The sequence below is a fragment of the Coenobita brevimanus genome, chromosome 57, assembly GCF_032717465.1.
Source record: "Coenobita brevimanus isolate Jiangsu-jjx chromosome 57, ASM3271746v2, whole genome shotgun sequence".
Classification (NCBI taxonomy): domain Eukaryota; kingdom Metazoa; phylum Arthropoda; class Malacostraca; order Decapoda; family Coenobitidae; genus Coenobita; species Coenobita brevimanus.
Window position 1 is genome coordinate 2,120,498 of NC_137010.1, and position 10,603 is coordinate 2,131,100.

Below are 10,603 nucleotides of genomic sequence, written 5' to 3' on the forward strand. Positions count from 1 at the left end.
AGCGGAACCATGACCTCCGGCACCAGCAGAACCATGACCTCCCACACCACCGGAACCAAAGCTACCAGAGGAACCAAGACCTCCCGCACCAGCAGAACCATGACCTCCCACACCACCGGAACCAAAGCCACCAGCGGAACCATGACCTCCCGCACCAGCAGAACCATGACCTCCCACACCACCGGAACCAAAGCCACCAGAGGAACCATGACTGGATGACCCACCTGACCCAAAGCCTCCGGATGACCCATGACCGCCTCCGAAGCCTCCTAAACCAGATGATCCGCGGCCGCCTGATCCGCCAAGGCCTCCAGAACCGCCGCTACTGTAAACACAAAGAGAAAAGGACATATAGTCTCAGTGTACCGTAAAGGTTTTGGTGAGGTTGAATTAGAATTTATCCCTAACCATCTTGGGTCATATTCTGCTAAGCTGAGGAGGATTTTATATAATTTTACTAGCAGAAAATGTCCTAGAAAAGCGTATTTTGTAATAGATATTTTTTTCGGGTCGAATCTGCCCTAGGAATTGTGTTTGTTGTAGAGACAACAGTTTTGGGTCAACTTAAACATTCTAAAGCACAGCTTCATTACGTGGGTGTAATGTCTTCAGTGTACTAGAAATCCCTCTGACCTGACTAAGATATGGCTTTATGTGAGTACCAAGAACCAGTCTTACCCGAAGTGTGATGCTAGAGCTGCTGCAGCTGCCTTTGCCGCTGCCCCTGCAGTCGCTGAGCCCTTAGATCCTGCATGTGATCCTGCTCCTGCATGTGCTGATGCCCCAGCCCCTGCGTGTGCTGATGCGCCTGCCCCAGCATGTGCTGACGCTGATGCTCCTGCATGTGCTGATGCCCCGCCACCGCCTCCAAAATGTGAGCCGGGACCTCCAATACCGCTGCCGCCGCCACCGCTGCCGCCACAACAGCCACCAGTCCCATAGGCGCAGCAGAGGCCCACCAAGGCCAGGAGGATCACCACTTTCACTGTGCAGACACCATAAGCGGTATGATTAGCGTCAGTTAGCAGACGATTGGCGTTTAACGAAATACACATCTGCCACCAACACTATAGACAGAGACACTGATGTCGTGCAGCCTTTAGTCCTTGCCAGCTAGAGCTGTTTACCCGAACTCTTTGACTGAGGATGGTTGTATTAATGCCCATAAAGCTGCGAACCTTATTACAGGAGTTTCCCATGAGAGGTTAAGTTTGCAGTATATATATATATCGTTCGGACCTCCTTTCCCACCCTACAGTAGGGCAGGGTGAGGAGTAGCAACGTCCAGACAACCTAAGTTTGCCCAATTCAGTATAATATATGTACCGATATATATATATATATATATATATATATATATATATATATATATATATATATATATATATATATATATATATATATATGTATATTTCAGTCAAGTTCCTGAGAAGCAAAGCAACACCACCATTATCCTGAATCAGGGGTTGAGTTAACTGGACGAAGTGTGTAGGGAGGAGCTCAAGACACCGGCCTGTCACCGTTGTCAGCTGTTCCTCCATACATGGCAGGGGAAGGCAAGGTGTTAAAGGCAGTGAGGCTGGTGAGTAAAACCGCCTTAAAAAATACTGAGTAAAACGAGAGAGGTTAGACTCTCATGTCGCGTGTGTGTGTGTGTGTGTGTGTGTGTGTGTGTGTGGTGTTGGTGCATCGTTCCTGTAGCCTACTGCCTCACGAATACCACCAGCTCTTAAATACTTCACTGGGACTGACCAGGAGCCAGGCAGAGAGCTACTAAGTAAGGAGAGGAAGGGAGGGAAGGAGAAGGAGGATAGGGAGAGAAAGATGTAGGATAGGCATGGAGAGAAAGTTGGAGGATAGGGAGAGAGAGAGAGAGACAAAGAGAGTGCGAGATGGAGGATAGGGATAGAGAGAAAGATGGAGGACAGGGAGAGAAAGAGAAAGATGGAGGACTGGGAGAGAGAGAAACTGGGAGGGAGGGGAGTCAAAAAGGTATTGAAGACAAGGCTGAAAAAAAACAAAAAAAATCAGAATCAAACACTACCTACATTGCCGAGGGAATTTATAATGGCCTCCAGAAAGCCATAATACAGTGACATACTCTCGTGCAAATTACCATGATAATTAACGAACATACAGGGACACAGGATCGTAAAAATTTGTATCATTTAACCCTTGATGCATACCAAAATCAATCAATAAATAAAAAAGGCATAAATAAAACAAAAAATAAAAAATGAAAAGAGTGTCTGGTGATACTTGCCCAAGAAGAAATTGTGAAGAGTGAAATGGTGAGGAAATAATGGAATGGCGCGAAATTGAAATGTGTTTAGAAGAAAGAGGAAGAAAAGTGAAAGAAAATGGGCAGACACAGGAGGGCCCACAGTCTCTACACTGTGGGAGGGCCCGTTACCTCGTCGGGCAAGGAGGCTCCCTAACACCTCTTCCTTAGCGATTTATTTTTGGATGTGGCTGGTTAATATCCTTCTGTACGTTGTCTGTGTAGAGTATGGCGATTTTCAATGATTTGTGTAGCTGAATCGGACAGTAAGGTGTAAATAGCAAAATAAACCGCTTAGGAAAAGGTGTTAGGGAGCTTCCTTAACCGACGAGAATACGGGTCAAAGTCTCTATATGTGAAGACCTAAATGCCGGTCAGAACACAAAGACAAGTGGTTTACTCACTCTTGTCTGGTGTGGAAGGAAGTGGAGGTGGTGGTGGGGTGGTTTGGTGAGATGCACTGCCGCCTGCCCTACACTGCCTCATACTCCACCATGCCACTCCTTATATACTCCACAGGGCCAGGGCAGGGAGGGAAGGAGGGAGAGAAGGAAGGAGGTAGGGTAAGGAGAGAGAGAGAGAGAAGGGAACAAAAGGAGGGTGGGAGAGTAGGATGGGAGAGGGAGGAAGGTTGGGAGGAGTGAGAGAGAGAGAGAGAGAGAGAGAGAGAGAGAGAGAGAGAGAGAGAGAGAGAGAAGGAGGGTAGGAGAGTTGGATGGGTGAGGGAGGAAGGATGAGAGGGTAGGGTGAGAGAGAGGAGGGAGGAGAAGGGTGGAGGAGTTGTAAAGGGGAAGGAGAGAAGTAAGGCAAAGCAGGATGTGGTGGGACAGTGAGTAATATAACCTACAGGATCCATGAATATGCTGATAACCACGAGAAAAATAAAACACGAATTTAGTGTGAATGTCAACGTTTATATATACCCTATATACTGTGTGTGTATATATATATATATATATATATATATATATATATATATATATATATATATATATATATGTATGTATGTATGTTTGTATATATATATAGTACCCAGGTTAAATTTCTCTCTTTGTCATTAACGCTTTGAATCCAGTAACGAGTACCGGGTATTCTTTGATTCTTCTTATCTCAAGGCGATTCTGTGTAGTGTGGGAGGTAGTATTACAGTTGCAAGGGTGTGATAATGTCTTCATCAACTCCTTTACTACCGTGACACTGTTCCTTACCTGAATAAAACCATCTTCTAGCGGTGAGAATAAAATAAACATGACGTCTTTGCCCTGAAGGGAATGAATGTGGGTAACATGACATTTGTAAATTCAGCAAAGGAAAACCCCTTTATGTGAGGGGGTTGGGGGAGGGGGACGATAGAGGGAGGGACACAAGGACAAGGGCGGGTAGGGATGGAGGAAAGGAGAGAGGGAGGGAGAGAAGGAGGGAGAGAGGTAAGAAGGGAAAGAGGGAGGGAGGAAAGGAGAAAAGGCCAGGGATAGGGGAGGAGGAGAGAGAGACATACAAGGACAAGGACAGGTAGGGATGAAGTAAAGGAGGGAGGGAGGAAAGGAGGGAAAGAGGAGGGGGGGGGCAAGGCTAGGGATAGGGGAATTTTGGAAGGGGTTAAGGGGGCGGTGCTGCTTGAGGCGAGCTTGCTTCTTCCTGGAACGAAAAATCCTGGGTAAGACTTCACCACAGGGGCGCGGCGATTGCAAATGTCTCCTTACAATGTCACGATCTTCAGGAAATTCAGTTAGCACAGGTAGTTAGCTGGTTATTTTATACTACGAAAAATGTAAAGGAAAATTAACATATACTTTTTTTCTTTTTTTTTTTTTACACACTGTTACCGACCGAACGTGTTCATGACCGACACTTTCGCTGACGGAACGTTTGTACATCAAACATTCAAATTTATAGAAAAGCTAACGATCCATCCTAACTTAACCCATCCTATCCTAGCTTATCCTACACAGACCACCTTAATTTTAACCACCTTGGATTTCCACTTAACCTAACCTCAGGGAGCCACAGAATACCTATCGAGCCAAATCCAGTGAGTCCTAACCCTCTAAACCTGATCTACTCAGTCCCAACCTATTCAGTTCTAACCTACCCTAACCTCTCCTCTCCTGTCCTATCCCCTCTTAGCCTAACGTATCTGTCTTAACTGAAATTATCCAAACCTTAACATATTGGTAGAGAATCTGAATTTACGCCAAAAGTGAGACGTGCGTTTGGAGAATTTGGCACAAGTTTTGCTCTTCGTAGTAACTTGGTCGGGGTGACGGTATGTGTGATGGAAACAAGTCTTCACGTATTTCACTGGTAAAATGTAAACAGATGCCCTGTATCTGTAGTAATCTGTGAAGCATAACAAGTAACCTGTGAAAGACTAATTTTAAAAGGAAATGAGGAAAGGCCTCTCCCGTGTTGCAAAGAATGAGTAAATAATTTTTGAGAATAAGTGCTGTTGAGAGAAAAACATAGGAATGTTTTTTTTTTTTTTTTCCAACAACGATGTGCAAAGATCCCCATTATCAAAGTCAAAGTCAAAGTCAGTTAATCCCCTCAAGCCGGGATGTTATTTTGAATCTGTTTTTTGTCAGAATTTATTTATGTATTTATTTCTTTATTTATTTATGAATGGCTGTACCTATCCTAGTGTAGTTATGGAGATTTTCAGATATATTCGAAAAATTTATCTGAAGGCAAAACGAAAGTGTAAAGTGCGTCGTTGGCTTGAAGGGGCTACTTGTCCAAAAAGTATATAAGAAACGTTTAAAATATACTAAGGGATGGAATTTTGACTATACATCAAAATTAATGCTTGATATATGCTACGGGATAGATTTTTTGACTATGTGCACCGAAAGTATTTACCGGCGCCTCTTAGTGTCCTTATCAACTAGAGATTTCTTTTTTCATTTTCTTTCTTTTTTCATTTTTTTTTTTTTTTTTGTACACCCTCCTCCTCTGCTTCATTATGTCCTCTAAAATTGTATTCCTTTTAAAGCCAGATTATTTTTATTCACCTTAGGCTAAATGTTACCAACCTGGGAATAAATTTGGAGGGGGGATATCTTTGGAAGAGAGATATATTTGGAGGGGGGAATAAATTTGGAGGGAGAGATAAATTAGGAGCGAGGGGAATAAATCTGGAGCGGGAGAAATAAATTTGGAGGGGGAGGGGGATGAATTTGGAAAGGAATAATAAATTTGGAGTGAAGAAAATGAAGAGGGAGGAATAAATTTAGAGGGGGAAATATAAAAGACTTCGGAGGGAGGAAGGAGGCTTACCACACAGCAGTTCTAGATAATAATAATAAATAATAATAATAATAATGATAAATGATAAATTCTCTCTCTCTCTCTCTCTCTCTCTCTCTCTCCCGGAAACAGAAAGAACAAAAATCTGATACAGTATTTATAAAACGCAACTCAACACGCGACAAAAAAATATAATTAATTCGGTAATTTCATTTATTGATTTATTTATTTTTCCTGACGAATAGGAAGTTTGACACGTGAGAAAAATGGTTTGAGAGAGAGAGAGAGAGAGAGAGAGAGAGAGAGAGAGAGAGAGAGAGAGAGAGAGAGAGAGAGAGAGAGAGAGAGAGAGAGAGAGAGAGAGAGCATTTATTATTAGCCTGTGTTTGTGATTAATATTATTGTTACTATTATTATTATTATTATTATTATTTTATTTATTTATTTTCCTCACTACACCTCAGTATCCTCGTAAATGTTATTAATGAAAACAAGGATAAAAACAGCATAGAAAAGAATATCAGGATGTAATATGCAAAATAAGTCGCTAAGGAAGAGGTGTTAGGGAGCTTTCTAAATGCCACCTGGAAGAAGAAGAAATTGATGATGGTGATGATGATGGTGGTGGTGGTGGTGGTGGTGGTGGTGGTGGTGGTGGTGATGATGATGATGATGATGATGATGATGATGATGATGAAAAGGAATAACTAGAAAATGCTACTGCTGCTCCTGATGATGATGGTGGTGATGATGATGATGATGATGAAGAAACGAAGAAATTGATGACGATGATGATGATGATGGTGGTGGTAGTGGTGGTGATGCTGATGATGAAGAGGAAGAACAAGAAAATAATGATGATGGTGATGATGATGATGAAGAAAAGAAGTAATTGATAATGATGATAAAGAAAAGAAGAAGAAGAAATTGATGAAGATGATGATGGTGATGATGATGATGATGAAGAAACGAAGAACTTGATAATGATGATGATGAAGAAAAGAAGAAGAAATTGATGATGATGATGATGATGAAGGAGAAATTGGTGATGATGGTGATAATGATGATGATGACGAAAAAGGAGAAATTGGTGATGATGTTGGTGATGATGATGATGATGATGATGATGAAAAAGAAGAAAGACAATAAAGGAAAAAAAAAGACTTTAATGGAGCGGACTTCAAGCCAGCTCATCGTCTCCAAAGCTCACACCATCAGACACGCTCCTTAACACACGACTAACAAGCGACTTAACACAGAATTTAACACACGATCAACAAGCGACTTAACTCAGAATTTAACACACGATCAACAAGTGACTTAACACAGAATTTAACACACGACTAACAAGCGACTTAACACAGAATTTAACACACGATCAACAAGTGACTTAACACAATCTAACACACGACTTAACACAGAATTTAACACATGATTAACAAGCGACTTAACACAGAATTTAACACACAATTTAACACAATTTAACACGCGACTTAACACACAATAGTCGGTGTGTTTTCAGCCGAAGGAACTGGTCAATGGCAACTTAACTACTGTATCCTACGTGAAATTCGGCGAGTCTCCTTGGGTATTATGTAAGAGTGGAGGGAAGGAGGGGTGAGTGGAGGGGAAGGACGGGTGAGTGGAGGGAAAGAAGGAAGGGGAAGGAGGGAAAGAAATGTGGAGGAAAGAGGGAAGGAAGGATGGGGAAGGAGAGAAAGAAGTGTGGAGGAAAGGGGGAAGGAAGGAAGGGGAAGGAGGGAAAGAAGTAAGGAGGGAAAGAAGTAAGGAGGAAGGTGGGATAGAAGTGAGGAAGGAAGGAAGGAAGGATGAGGGAAGGTGGAGGGAAAGGAGTGAGGAAGAAAGAGGGAAGAAAGGAAGGAAGGGGAAGGAGGGAAAGAAGTGAGGAGGAAAGAGGGAAGGAATGAAGGGAAAGGAGGGAAGGAAGGAGGGATGAGAGAGGGTTGAAGGAAAGATGGAAGGGAGAAGGAAAGGGGGGGAAAGAAGGAAGGGACAAGGAAAGAGGGGGCTAGGGGAAGAAGGAAGAAGGGGTGGGGGAGGGTAGAGAGGAAGAAGGAAGAATCATGAGGGAGGGAAGGAAAGATGGAAGAAGGAAGAGGGATGGAGGGAGGGAAAGAAGGCAGGAAGGAGGGAGTGAGGGAGGGGTGGACGGAGTAAGGAGAAACTAAGGGCAGACGGGGTTAAATGTTAAGGGGGAGGGGAGGGGAGGGAGAAGGTAGGGGAGAGAGAGGGAGGGAGGGAGGGGAGGGAAGGGGGAGGGAGAAGGTGGGGGAGAAGGGAGGGAGGAAAGTAGGGAATGGAGGGAACTGAAGGAGATATAGAAAATAAGACGAGGGAAAGGGAGAGAGAATGGGAGGTATAAATGAAGAGGGAGAGAAATATGAGAAGGGAGAAGGGAAAAGAAGATTGAGAGAGAGAGAGAGAATGGAGGTAGATAAAGTAAGGAAGAGAGAGGAAAGGTAGAGAAGAAAACCAGAGGGAGGGGTAGGCAGAGGGAGGGCAGTGCTGGGTTTTCCAATGCGTTCTGGCAACCAATCCGGATTCCGGGATTCCCTCGCTGGAGTCGTTCGTGGTTAGTTACGGATCTGGGGCAGAAGGTGGCCGGTTCCGGGTGCACCATCTTAACCTCAGTGTTGTGGTGATTTATCGTGCACACCTGATTTATAATTTGCATTTATGGTCAAGAAATGTATTCAAAACATTATGGTATTTGTCTATTTGCTGTTTATCGGGGGTGTACCATCTCCGTCTGTGCTCTTTATGGGGAGGGGTTTGCATGGTGATTGTTTTAGTTAGAGAGGGGGTGTAAGGTGGGGGAAGGGCAGCGAAATGGCTTGGGACACGGTGATGTGAAGGCAGTTTGAATGTGGTCACCCGTTGCGGGATTATGGCGTCAGGCTATAGATATAGTTGGTAGATGCTTTTTTAATGCATAGGTTGACAGGCAAGATATTTATTGAAACATAAGTTTTGGAAAAATTATTTTTTGTTTGATGGTTGCATAATTTGCCCTTGCAAGGAACAAGGTAGTTATATATATATATATATATATATATATATATATATATATATATATATATATATATATATATATATATATATATATATATATATATATATATATATATATATATATATATATATATATATATATATATATAATATCCTGCTCAAAACGCGTCATAAGCTCAGGGTAAGCGTGACGCCTGCCATAAACAGTTACTCCCAAGAAACCTGTCACAGTTACTTTTTTCTGACACTGGCCGGGCTGTTCGGTTGAAGGCCAAGTGTGATATCACTGGACTCCTGAAGCCTTAGGGGACGGCAAGACACTCCCAATATGAATGAAATAATTTAGTGATTATACACATACCTACAGACATACACACACACACCTGCAACCACCAGTTAGTGTCAGGGCTGAGTATATGGCTATGCGCTGTTATCTTGACCCCTGACGGACTTCCCCAAATCTAATCCCTTCCTTCCTACCTCATCTTTAACCTATCCATCAAGTTTGGTCAAAATCAGATAAAAGCTTTTCGAGTTGACCTTTGCTATGTAACCTTGATATATTCAACAAGTCAGCAACCCCTTGGCTGATCCTCAACCCATCCCAAGTGTGGTCCATATCAGATCAAAACTTATAGTTTGTTTGTTTACACACAGACACCCAGGTTGGACTTTGACTTCGCCCTGTGACCTTGACCTTCAATAGATTCATCTCAGAATAAAATTCCTTTGTTTGTTTGTTTACCCTTAACCTTTCCATGTAGTTTGGTCTAAATCGGATGAAAATACTGTAAGACGACCTTGCTAGGTTTGAATTTGACATCGCCTTGTGACCTTGACCTTTCATCTGTCCTTCTCAAAGGCAACAGCTCAACCCCTTGACTAACCTTCAACACTTCTACCCAGTTTATCTAAGTCGGATAAAAACTGTTTGAATCATTTTGTCATTACATATATTCGCGCGCAGAATAATACAAGTTGAACAAGACACAGCACCCGCCCTAGAGTGGCAAGTGCGGGTGTAATAAATGAATAAAATAACCAGTAAAAGCGCAAAACAAACAGTTAAAATTTCTCGCGTTCTGAATGGGTTAGTGGCAGGAAGGCATCAAGAATTTATGGTGGGTGGGAATGGGGGGATATTGGCGTGTAATTATTAAAAAGGTGTGTGTGTGTGTGTGTGTGTGTGTGTTTGGAGGTAGGGAGGGTGCATTTGGAGGTGAGGGCAGGGGGCGGGGTGAGCTCGCCCATAATTTTTCTTACAAAAGGCTGTTAGTGGGAAGAGAAGAGGTTTGGCCAGGAAGAAACAGGGGGTGAAAGGCAAAAAAGAATATGGGAGAGAACGTATAAATCGAGAGAGAGAGAGAGAGAGAGAGAGAGAGAGAGAGAGAGAGAGAAAGAGAGAGAGATTAGTTCAGCGTCTTATCAGTGCAGATCAACAGGATATTCATTAACCCACAAACACGCTGAGTCTCCCGTAAAAACCATAATTATGTTGTTTTCATAAGAGAGTTCCAAAATAAATGAATGAAACCTACCACTTCTATCGCTCAGGCACGGGGCGGGTTGTGACATGAGTGGGCGGGGTGTGGGTGGGGGCGGGAGGGAGGGAGAGAAGGATGGGACGGGATGTGGGCGTGAGGTGGTGGGTGCCGGTGGGAAGGGGTGGATATAGGTCTAAAATAGGGAGGGTGTGTGGGCATGGGTGGATGTGTGAGGGTGGGGGGTGGAGTGTATGGGAGTGGGTGCGGATGTAAGGTGGGAGAGTGGAGGAAAATGGAGCGTAGGTGCTAGGTGAAGGTGGATGCGGATGTTTTGAGGGTGCGAGGTGGAGGGTGGGAGGGGGTGTAGGTGGGTGGGAGGGTGCGAAAGAGGAGGGGGCATGTGTGGGAGTGGTTATGGGTATGAAGGTGGAGAATAAGGAGAGTGAATGTTGGGAAAGAGGGTGAAAAATGAAAGGTGGGAGGTTGTGTGTATGTGTGTGTGTAAGGATGAGGTGGAATGAGAGGTAGTGTATGAGGGTGTGTGGATTGGGAGGGAGGG